Source organism: Triturus cristatus, chromosome 8 (assembly GCF_964204655.1).
Source record: "Triturus cristatus chromosome 8, aTriCri1.1, whole genome shotgun sequence".
NCBI lineage: Eukaryota > Metazoa > Chordata > Amphibia > Caudata > Salamandridae > Triturus > Triturus cristatus.
The window spans coordinates 277,687,386-277,700,192 of NC_140591.1; the positions used below are offsets into that span (position 1 = coordinate 277,687,386).

The window sequence follows — 12,807 nt, forward strand, 5'->3', positions numbered from 1 at the left end:
AAATGCACTTTTGTGCATTTTTCAAAGTTTTTTGCAAATTACCATCAACTTGAAGTTGATGGTAAATTGCGAAATTGCAATTTGAAGTGCACGATGCATTGCATTTAGGGAATTGCAATTTGCGATTCCCTAAATGCATTCGCAAAATAGGTAATCGCAAATTTAGCGATTACCTATTTTGTGATTTTGCATTTGGGTTGATGCATCCCAAATGCAAAAATACCGGTCGCAAAGGGGCCGAATCTGCGAATCGGCCCGTTTGCGACCGGTATTTTCGTTGATGCATGTGCCCCATAGAAACTCCACTCTGACATTTATTGAAACAATTCTGCTCAGTTCATAAGTAAATTTTCAAAGCATACAGTAGTTTAACTTTTTTCCTTTCTTAAAATGAAAATGATTTTGAAAATGTCCTTTAAAGTTTATTTTAATTTTAGAGTAGTAGAATTATATGTGTGATGAGAAAAACTACCCTAGGTTGTGCAATTCCACAAGCCCAAAGTTTAAAAGACGCTTTCCTGGAAGTATTTCTCTAAGGCTTACTCATCCATTGAACACTCTTTCCTGTCAAAGTAAGTGACATCACAAAGAAAGACATAATAACGAATATGTCTTTTTACTGCAAGCCATTGTTACTGAGGCTGGTTATGCTCTCAGGTGATTAGCTGTGCTCTACAAATCCCGACTGATTGATTAACGCTCAGGTTAGTGAAGAGCTTCGGATATGAAACAGTACCTAGCATTCCCGTTTAGCATCAGAAACTAATACAATAAAGGAGAGCCACTGAGCGGGGAAACAAGCTCAAGAGAAGTTAAGCAGTTAGAGGTAACAACAATACATATACCAAAAATCCTGTAGCATGAGTGTATCGTTTGGAATAATGTAATGGGGACCTGTTAACTGAGGAAAACATAAGCTGGAAAAACGGAATTGAGCGTGAAGGAATTTAAAGAAGATTGTTGTGATAGTTAATTAAGTCAAATATTTTAATTTGGTATATTCATATTTTATTTTAGTTTGTGTTGGCAATACTCTATTCTTCAGATTCTTATTGCACAAAAGAATTTAGCCACATCCATTGATCTTAGTCAATGCAGGTGACCCACTTGTACAATGAACATTTTGGAGATTAAATGTTTTCTACATACATTATAGACAAAGTAGGCAATAGATTTGCTCCCTATAGAAAACAAGCAAAACTGTTTGACTCTCTTGGCGTTAAAGGAGACAGGCTATATGAACACTTGTCTGAAATTGACCAGTTGGAGACAGGGAAGGACAACCAGTTAATGTCTTTGAAATATTGCTTGCAAAACATTTTATACCAAAAGTAAATGTGGTGTTCTAAGGTCACAACATTTTCACACGCAATCAAAAGGAGAGAGAAGATATTCATAAGTAATGTGGCATTTTAGGGAATTATCCCTGGCATGTGAAGTTGTATCACTTAGTTGTTCACTGATCAGAGATCAAAAAGAAAGAAGCACAATTAACAAGAATATAAAAGAAAAACGTATGGCCAAAAAGTCCCTCATCTACATTCTGAATACTATTGCAATACAACATATAGCAATGTGGCCTCAAAGCATTGATGCCCCTTAAAACCCACCCAAAGAAGCAGAGATTGAAAAAATAAAAAGCGATGGAAGGATAAAAGAGGATTGAAGAAAACAAAAGAGAACATTAAAAAAAAATCTTAATACGGACAATAGAATTGTGATGCTTCATTATTGTGGATGGATACCCAGGGCACATACATTCTTAAAGTACATCTGGAGCAGGAAATGTGATTTGTCGGTATTGTGGCAAAAGTTTTTTTACCAATGCATGTGAAATAAGAATGTTCAAGACGTAAAACAAATATTTGTGGGGGGAATCAACAGTAAAAACTGGTCCATTGGGCCACAAAACAGGCTCGCAAATAGCCCACACAATGACCTGTCAAATCAGCTCTTTTGTCACTGCCAAATTGCCTTAAGGCCTGTCCAACCCTGTTCCAGAGGGTAACTAACACAAAGGATGCTCGGGGGGATTCCAGATACACAATGTTTCCAACAATGTTTTAAAACAAAAAGGTATGACGGAGACCGAACATGACAAGATATTCAAACAGCTCATGCTAAGTGTGGAAGACTCAATGAGGACAATTAATAGAGAAAAATATACATTTAAGTTCAAAGATATTCCTTACTTAGAACACATGATTTTGGAGAAAGATAACACAACGTTAGTCAGCATAGTGAAACCAATAAAGGAAACACTTCAGCCTTTTAGCCTATAAGCTAAAATCAACTAATATTTTTTTTTTTAGGTTTAGTTGATTAGCGTTCCAAATATGTGCATTATTTGGCTGAGATCATTGAAACAATAAGAAGACTAATGGTACATAAATCTGCTATTTTTGAGTGACTAGTGAATGTGAGGAAGCATGCAAGAAAATACCACGTAAGCAAGACACCAACATTAGGATATCTTGACATACGTGGTAAAACATATAGAATCACTAATGCGGACAAGGTTGGGATGCTGCAGTTTTAACTCAGAAAACTAATGAAAAATAAAAAATTGTGGGATTTGTGTCAAGCAGGTAAAAAGGAATACGAAATGAATAGTTGGTGATTGAATAAGAAGCCCTAGATAAATCTCTCATTCACATTTTTAAATGTGGAAAAGAATTAGAAAAACAGATCACACCACATATATAAAGGTTGGGTTTAAGTGTAAAAGACTAACTCTGAAGCTTACAACATAAAAGGGATACAAATAGCAGATTGTCTTTTGAGTGACTGATGAAGATGACAAATTAATGCAAGAACTGCGAGAAATAGAGTGAGTCAGGGTTTTAATTAAAGAGTTACCATGAGGAGAAAGAGAGCAGAACACATCAACGAAAGAGGATCAAGTTCTGGGGAAAGTGAAGGAACAAGTGGTAAATGGGTGGATTCATGGTAATTCATTGAATAAAGATGTGTTGAGGTTTCAGTGATGTAGGATGGAAGTAGGCAATTGTGGAGAGAGGTTATTGAGAAAGAGTCAAATTGTTCATCCTCTAATTTTAGAAATGTGTACAATTCAATTCATACATTACACCCATCCAAAAAGGAACATGAAAAACTTAGAATTATTTTGCTGGCCAAATGTGAACTGTAAAGTGGAGGATGTTGATGGCTCCTGCAATGCATATGCGACTAGTGGCAAGAGCAAAGTGTGAGATAACCACTGGCAAGTGTGTGGGAATGCAGAATAAGCAGTGGAAGAAGATAATAACCACTTTTTCTAGGACCAGTAAAAGGTTTTTTCTAAAGAAATATATGACAATACGAAAATATTTGTGGATTACCTCCCAAAGTGATTTGAAGTAAATTAGTTGAGAAATGAAATACTGAGAGTCATATCATTCTTAAGAGATGCCTTTCTAGTGGAAGATTTTAAAAGACAAATTTCTGATAATGCAGTGCAATTAATTTGTAAAGTGACTGAGTAATTTCTACAAGATGAATTTCCTGCAAGCTGCAAGCAAATGGTCTGGAAGAAAGTATACATTAAATAGTCAATTATCTAGAGCAAATGAGGTATCTTGGAAAAGAGATCTGGAGAAAATGATACGACCATACAGAGTGCCTCCTAACTGCGTAACCAGTAGATCTGAAAGAAACACGTTAGTTAGATTCCTCACCTTAGAATATCCCCAGGCGTCAGACTGGATCCGCGTCCGTCACCGGCGTCGTGCGCCGGAATGACGTCGTCGGAGTACTTAGACGCCGCCCTCGCGCGCTGACGTCAGTTCTTCTTTTTTCCGCGCCAGTAAGCGCAGATCCGGGAGAGCTACCCCTTTTAGACTAAGTTTTTTGACTAAGTTTTTTGATCCTTTTTGATCTTGTCTCGACTCCAGTGCCGGTAGGATGCCTGGTTTCAAAGCCTGTACTGACTGTAACCGCTTGATGTCGGTTACGGATCATCACCGCCGGTGCCTTTACTGTTTGGGCCTCGACCACGACGCGGAGTCGTGTTCGGACTGCAAGGCCCTGACCTCGAAGGCTAGACGGGAGCGGTCCCGTAAGCTCCTCGAGATTCGCCACTCGGCTCCGCGCCCCTCTCGATCCCGGTCCAGGAGGAGGTCCAAGGATCGGTCGCGGAGCCGCAGCCGACGTCATCATCGCTCGTCTGGCTCCAAGTCTTCGGGTAAGTCGAAGCACTCCAAGAAGTCCAAGAGGCGACACCGCTCTTCGGACTCCCCTCGCCGGTCGCGCGACTCGGCCGAGGATCAGGGTGGTTCCACCTCCGCGGCTCCAGCGGAGCTGCAGGTGCCGCGCAAGTCCCCATACCCGCCGGTCCCTGGGACTGACGCGACGCCGGCGGAAGTCAGTGCCTTCCTCTCGGCCATGAGGAGCCTGGCTCCGCCGTCGACGCCCGCTGGCGTGCCTTCGGGCCCCGCGGACCCGACTGGGCAACCTTGCATGCCGGCGGCTCCGGCCCCGGCGCCGGCTCCGGCCCCGACGCCGCAGGTCCCCGAGGGACTAGTCCCCGTCGACGCCGGTCGACCTCGTCACGCCTCCGACCCCGGCGTCGACACCGGTTCCACCTCCGACGCCGGCTCCGCTCGGCGTCGATCGCCAGTTCAGCCCCGCTCCGGATCCGGCGCCGTTGAGGCGGTGATGGACGCCACGTACGGCGCCGTTAGAGACACATTATGTCTACCGTCCGGCTCCGATCCTTCCTCCTGTTTACCAGGAATCGGATGACGGGGGCGAATGGGAGGGGTCCGAGGATCCTATGGCCGTTCAGGCCCAGCTGTCACAGGACTGGGCAGATGAACTGGGGGAGGCCAGTGGTCTGGATACCTCACCAGACACTGGATTCATCTCTCCTCCGACTGTGGTTTCGGAGGAGGGTGCTGCTTTCTCTGTGGTGCTGCGCAAGGCGGCCGCAGCCCTTGGGCTCGAGCTGCCTGCCGTGGCTGTGAGGACTAACGTCCTCACTGAGGTGCTTCAGTCTGCAGCAAGCTCCACTGAGCCTCTGCTGCAATTCAATGAGGCCCTCATTGACGTTCTGCAGGGCACCTGGTCCAAGCCCTCCACAGTTTCTCCTGTGGACAGGAACGTTGCCAGGCGCCACCGCCCTGCTCCGGGCGACCCCAGTTTTCTGTCCCAACACCCCACCCCCGAGAGCCTGGTTATCCAGGTTTCTACCTCCCAATCCTCCTTCCCGACCGCCCCGCCGGACCGGGATTCCAAGAGACTGGAACAGTTTGGCAAAAAGCTGTTCTCCTCCCTTAGTTTGGGTCTGCGGTCTTTAAACACCGCCTGTCTTTTGGACCGTTATTCCCACTCTCTGTGGGATACGGTGGAGGACGTGCTGCCCCTGTGCTCGGAGGAGGCCCGAACACGACTTACCCAGGCTCTGGCCGATGGGAGGGATGCAGCACGACATACAATCCAATGTGGGCTTGACACGATGGACTCGCTGGGTAGGGCGATTTCTACCACGGTGGCGCTTAGACGGCTGCGGTCCACGTCTTTTTCGGGGGATGTCCAGAGCACTCTCATGGACATGCCCTTTGATGGCACTCGCCTTTTTGGTGAGAAAGCGGACAGTGCGCTGAATCGCTTTAAGGACTCCCGGGCTACGGCCAAGTCCTTGGGCCTCTCGGCCCCGCGATCGCAACCTTCCGCTTTTCGCCCCTTTAGTGGCCAAGGAAGGGGCGCCTCCTCACGTCCGCCTAGCCACCAGCCGCAGACCCAACCTGCGCGCGGTCGCGGTTTCCGCCGAGGCGGTTCTGGAGGCCGACGCGGTCTGCCCACATCCACCCCAGCAGCATCCGCCTCCAAGCCTTCCTAGTCCGAGCTTTCCGGCCCATTCCTCGCCAGTGGGCGGCAGAGTTCGCCATCACCTGCTCCACTGGCGTACCATCACTTCGGACAGGTGGGTGCTGCAACTCGTCCGAAGGGGCTACTCCCTCCCCTTCGAGACGACCCCTCAGGCCATGCCACCGCAGCACCACCGTATCTCGGAGGATCATTTGAATCTTCTGCGAGAGGAAGTTTCGGCCCTCTTGGCCAAAGAGGCCGTCGAGCGCGTTCCGAGTCCAGAAGTAGGTCGTGGTTGTTATTCCCACTACTTTCTGGTTCCCAAGAAGGGCAAGGGGGGCCTACGCCCTATCTTGGACCTCCGGAACATCAATGCCTTCCTCCGGAAGGAACGGTTCAAAATGTTAACTTTGGCTCAGGTTCTAGCTGCCCTAGACCCTGGAGACTGGATGGTAGCGTTGGACTTGCAGGACGCTTATTTCCACATCCCCGTCCTGCCGGCCCACCGGCGTTACCTGCGGTTCACGGTGGGCCAGGAACACTTTCAGTTCACCGTGCTCCCCTTCGGCCTCACCAGTGCCCCTCGGGTGTTCACGAAAGTGATGGCGGTGGTCGCAGCTCATCTGCGCCGATCAGGGGTTCCAGTCTTCCCCTATCTCGACGACTGGTTGTTGAAGGCGGGCTCGCCCCAGGCAGTCGTCTCCCACCTCCAGACTACGGCGGATCTCCTGCATTTGCTGGGGTTTTCCATCAACGTGCCGAAGTCACACCTGAGTCCCTCTCAGAAGCTCCTCTTCATCGGAGAGATTCTCAATTCGGCGCAGTTCCGGGTCTATCCACCGGAACAGCGGGTCCGGGATATTCAGGCCCTGATTCCCATCTTTCGGCCTCTATCCTGGGTTTCGGTCAGGCTTGTGTTGCGGCTTCTGGGGCTGATGGCCTCCTGCATCCTACTAGTGCATCACGCCAGGCGGCGCATGCGGGCTCTGCAGTGGGACCTGAAGTTTCAGTGGGCCCAGCATCACGGAAACCTGTCCGATCATGTCTTGATCTCGGAGGGCACTGCACAGCAGTTGCAGTGGTGGCTCACGGACCGCGATTGGGTCATGGGCAAGAGCCTCTCCCTTCCCCAACCGGAGCATGTCGTAGTGACGGATGCGTCCCTCCTGGGATGGGGTGGCCATATGGGAGAGGGGGAGATCAGAGGTCTCTGGTCTCCGGCGGAGTCTCGTCTCCACATCAACCTGTTGGAGTTGAGAGCGATCCGACTTGCACTGAAAGCCTTCCTTCCCTCTGTCAGGGGAAGTGTCGTGCAGGTGTTCACGGACAACACCACCACCATGTGGTATTGCAACAAACAGGGCGGGGTGGGGTCGTGGACCCATTGTCAGGAGGCTCTGCGCCTCTGGACATGGCTGGAACACCAGGGCGTCACCCTAGTGGTTCAACACCTGGCGGGCTCTCTGAACGCCAGAGCAGACGAACTCAGCCGCCGGTGCATGATGGATCACGAATGGCGTCTGAACTCCGAAGTGGCACAAGGTCTCTTTCAGCAGTGGGGAGTGCCTTGGTTAGATCTATTCGCCACCGAAGAGAACGCGCAATGTCAGCAGTTCTGCGCGTTGGAATTTCCAAGGCGGCACTCGCTCGGCGACACTTTTCGTCACGAGTGGAGTTGCGGTCTGTTGTACGCCTTTCCGCCTATACCACTTCTGCCCAGAGTGCTGAAGAAGATCAGGCGCGACCGGGCCCAAGTCATCTTGGTGGCTCCGGACTGGGCACGAAGGTATTGGTATCCCGAGCTACTCAGTATGTTGACCGATCCTCCGATACGTCTGCCCCTTCGGGAGGATCTTCTGTCGCAGCAGCAGGGGACGGTCCTCCACCCGAACCTGTCCAGCCTCCACCTCCATGCGTGGAGATTGAGCGGCGGCAGTTGATGCCATTTGACTTGCCTCCTAAAGTCTGTGATATCATTCTGGCAGCCAGGCGTCCCTCCACAAAGTCGGTATACGCCTGCCGGTGGAACAAATTTGTGGCATGGTGCACAGCAAAGGCTGTGGATCCCCTTTCCGCCCCTCTTTCTGAGGTTCTCCTCTTTCTTCTTTCCTTGGCCCAGCAGGGCTCTGCCTTGGGCACCTTGAAAGGTTATCTTGCTGCCATCTCTGCCTTCTTAAGGCTTCCTGATCAGCCTTCTCTTTTCAAGTCCCCGGTAGTTACACGCTTTCTAAAAGGCATTACTCACACGTTCCCTCCTGTCCCTTTTGTAATGCCTCAGTGGGACTTGAATCTTGTTCTCACATTTCTAATGTGCGCTCCCTTTGAGCCTCTTCATAATTGTCCTCTTCGTCTGCTGACGCTTAAGACTGCTTTTCTGGTAGCCATCACCTCGGCTAGACGGGTGAGTGAGCTCCAGGCTTTATCATCAAAGCCTCCTTTTCTATCTGTTCATCCGGACAAGGTTGTCCTTCGGCCTCGTCCCTCCTTTCTTCCGAAAGTGGTGACCCCCTTTCATCTTGGGCAATCTGTCACCTTGCCCACCTTCTTTCCGCCTCCGCATCCTTCCAAAGAGGAAGAGAGGCTCCACCGTCTGGACCCAAAACGTGCGCTCTCCTTTTATCTGGACCGCACAAAGCAGTTCCGGGCGGACGACCAACTTTTCATTGGATACGTGGGTGCTAAGAAGGGGAAAGCTGTGCACAAACGGACCATCTCTCGGTGGGTCGTTTTGTGCATCAAAATTTGTTAATCCTTGGCAAAAAAGGACCCTCCTGTTGGGCTGCGCGCCCATTCTACTCGGGCCACAGCGGCTACTACTGCTTTGGGACGGGGTGTCCCTTTGCAGGACATCTGTCAGGCTTCGCTCCACACGTTTGCCAGGCATTATTGCCTCGACAGCCAAGTCCGGAGGGATGGCTTCTTTGGCCGTTCTGTCCTCCAGGACTTTCTGGTGTGATCTTGGTTCGCAGACCCGCCACCGGGGTTGGTATTGCTTGGGTATCTATTCTAAGGTATCTATTCTAAGGTGAGGAATCTAACTAACGTGTTTCTTTCAGATGAACAAGTTACTTACCTTCGGTAACGATGTATCTATAAGAAACAGTTAGTTAGATTCCTCACCTTAGAATATCCCCAGGCGTCAGACTGGATCCGGAAGATTTTTTCGTCAGCAATACCCCTTGCGCGTCGCTAGGCGTCGTCTGCGGCTCCGCGTCAGTCGTCGGCGTCGTGCGCCGGGATGACGTCGTCGGAGTACTTAGACGCAGCCCTCGCGCGCTGACGTCATTTCTTGTACATAGCTTTCTGCGCCAGAAACGCAGAGCCATGCAAGAGACTGGTGCCAAAAATAAAATCTAGGGGCCTGAAAAGGATAACCTTAACCCTAGATGTCAGTTCGCAGAACGGGGAGGATGGGTGGGTCGGTGAGGAATCTAACTAACTAATGTTTCTTACATATACATCGTTACCGAAGGTAAGTAACTTGTTCGTCAGCTTTTGTATCATTGAAGATTAAGGAGCAAACGACCAACAAAGCCCCCAGTAGACTGAGTGAGAAAAAACTAATTTAGATTAGGAATGATTAAGGATTTGAAGTATATGGTTGGTTAATAAGAAAGAAGGAACAGTGAAAAATGCGAGAATAAGTATACTTCAGCAAACTAAGAACTGGACAGGTAGCCACACCTGAAAATTGATTTTCGTAGTATTTGTAAAATTCCTCATAGAAACATGAGACTTAGTGTGAGTGGATTCCTGAGATATATATATATATATATATACACACACACACATAATACATACACACACACGTGTGTATGTGTGTATATATATATATATATATATATATATATATATATATATATATATTCACTGAAAAAACCATAGGTTTCACACATGTTATAGTTAGGTGGACATTTCACTCGTAAAAAACCAATGAAATTCCCCCGTTATAGTTAGTTCAGCTAACTATAACTTGCGCGCCCGCAATCCACTGCTGATGACGCATGCGCGTACGGTGCACCCGCGCATGCGCGTACGGAGCACGCACGCATGCGCGTACGGAGCACATGCGCGTACGGAGCAGGCACGCATGCGCGTACGGAGATGTCATCAGTGATGTTATGAGTGATGTCACTGACCATGTCATGAGTGATGTAATATGTGACGTCATCAGCAGTGGATTGCGGGCGCGCGAGTTATAGTTAGCTGAACTAACTATAACGGGGGAATTTAATTGGTTTTTTACGAGTGAAATGTCCACCTAACTATAGCATGTGTGAAACCTATGGTTTTTTCAGTGAATTTGCAAGGTTTTTTAAATGCTAATTCCTAACGATAACGTGTGTGAAACCTATGGTTTTTTAAGTGAATTTGCAAGGTTTTTTAAATGCTAATTTATGAATGTATTATTATATTTTTTAAATATTTATTTTACAATAAGCTACCTATATAGTTATAGATTAACTTTATCCTGTAATATGGAATGGCTCAGTTTTTTTTTAATTTGGATAGAGTTGAACTGCATAGTTAATATCTTCTATAAACTTAAACACTTTTAAAAAGTGTTTATACACGGGTGCTCCGTGTGCGCATGCGTACGTGCTCCACATGCGCACGTCGTGCGTGCTCCGTACGCGCATGCGCACGTGCTCCTACGCGCATGCGCTCCTACGCGCATGCGCTCCTACGCGCATGCGCGCGTGCTCCGTACGCGCATGCGTGCCTGCTCCGTACGCGCATGCGTGCCTGCTCCGTACGCGCATGGGCGCGTGCTCCGTACACCCATGCGTGCGTGCTCCGTGCGCGTACGCGCATGCGCGCGTGCACCGTACGCGCATGCGTGCGCGCACGGCAAGTCATGTGATTTAGAAACAACACTTTTCATTGGTTTATAGTAGTTTCAGTTACAGAAACTTCCAACACCACACCCACTCCCCTCATTATTACTTCTGATTCCCTGGGAGAAGGAGCTGAGCAGCTTTTCCAGTACTCCAGTACTTGAGAATGGCAGAGCAGCAGTCATCTTCTGGGAGTGAGCAGGAGACCCTTGTGAGACAGAGACAGAGGAAACAGAAAGACTCTTTTATATGACAATTTTTTACATTTCCAGACGGGCAGAAGAAGGTGAATGCTCCAAAAGTCACCTGCACTCTTTGTGATCGTGTCTTATCAAGAGGAGATCCTAAAAAGAAATACTCTTTTAGTATCTTCACTATGATCAGGCACGTTAGAGATGTACATCCTGTGGCTTATGCTCGAGCTGCTAGAGAAAACCCTCCAGCAGCTCAGCCGAGCACATCCGCAGCAGCTCAGCCGAGCACATCATCGGCAGCTCAGCCGAGCACTTCATCTGCGGCGGCAGCTTCACCTGCTTCGGTTCCTCTGGATATACACCCTCTGTTTAAGAGGGTGAATATACGGTGCAATGCGTGTAATGCTCTTCTCTCTTATGGGGACACCAGCATTCCCCTAATAGAGAGCAAGATACAGCAGCACACATGCGGCACCCTATAATTTTTGCCATGTTTTTTTTCCTCTGTCCCTCAATTAACACAACGGCTCTTTTTAGAGCCACCTAACATCTAAACACTTAAATTTGATTTTTAATTCTATTTATGATTACGCCGTGCGCGCACCTCGCGACGGTTCGCGTACGGTGCGTGCACCGTACGCGCACCCCGCGATTTAATAAAAAAAAAAAAAATGTTTTTTTAACCTTCATGGCCCTTCAGGGACCCCCTGACAAAAGCTAAGGGGTCAGGAACTCTGTACCCTGCCCCCTTTTCACGTTCTCCACCTTTCTTTTTCACTGTCACACACAAAATGGCTGTCGACACTTCCTGATTTCGACCGATTCGAATGTTGACTGACATGAATCCGCCAATCAGAATTACGCTCGCGCATGGCACCGTGCGCGCACGGTGCTCGCACGGTGCGCTGCTATAGATATTTATGTGCTTTTAACTGCAATTTTCTCAGGAACTACTGAACAGATTGACTCCATATATGCAAAAGGCACATCCCTGACCTGAGGACTACCTCTTTGCCAAATTTCAAGTAATTCTGTTCAGCCGTTCGGGCTGTACCTTCGACTAAAGGTCCTATGGGAAAATGCATGTGGAAAACGCGGTTTGGGACCCCCCTTTTTTCTCGGCCCCCGCTTGACGAATCACCCGAGACTTTCAGGGTAGAAGCTGAGCGGAGCGCCCCATTATTTTTTAAAATTTCGCGAGGATTCGTCAACCAGCGCCAAAGTTATTCAAAATAGAATTTTGAGATTTCCTATGGAAACACGGTCCTAACTATAACTATCTACTGGCGACCGCCAGTAGATAATATATATATATAAATACATATATGCAGAAAAGGAAGCAGAGAACTCTGGGTAGTTCCCACATTTAGGTGGATAGCAGCTCCAATATAGAACACCCTTCAACATCAGCCACACTCTGAATCTTCTCACCTCAAATCTCAGTTTTTCCGGCAAAGTTTTTAAGCATAGAATTAGCACAGCACCATCCATGCTGAGCTATAAAGGTGCACAGCTTTTTGCCATTTATACACCAAACTCTTTAAGCATAAGATTAGCAAAGTGCTGTGCAGGCTGAGCTGTAAAATGACAAAAGCATTTTACCACTCCAGGCACAGTATTACAGATTTGAATTGATAAAATACCATCCAAGCCAACCTGAAATGCATAAAAGCAACCCCTGACACGTGTTTCGTTCTCATTAGACTCTTCAGAGAGATATAACTTTGTCCAGACACAAGGGAGCACCCAGTCAAAACAATACTCTTTCAGGCTTAGAGTGCCGAATAAATTATGCAAAAAAGGAAGCGGACATCTCTGGGTAGTTCCCATATTTAGGTGGAGAGCAGCTCCAATATACAGCACCCTGCAACACCAGCGACACTCTGAATCTGCTCACCTCAAATGTCTATTTTTCTTGCAAAGTTTTTAAGCATAGGATTAGCACAGTGCCATCCACGCTGAGCTGG

The 12,807-nt window shown here is 48.0% G+C and overlaps 1 protein-coding gene across 8 annotated transcripts in view; it reads right to left on the reverse strand.

Moving 5' to 3' along the window:
- C8H11orf65 (chromosome 8 C11orf65 homolog) overlaps positions 1-12,807 on the reverse strand; it is a 356,377-nt gene that overhangs the window by 47,835 nt on the left and 295,735 nt on the right. The window lies entirely within an intron of this gene.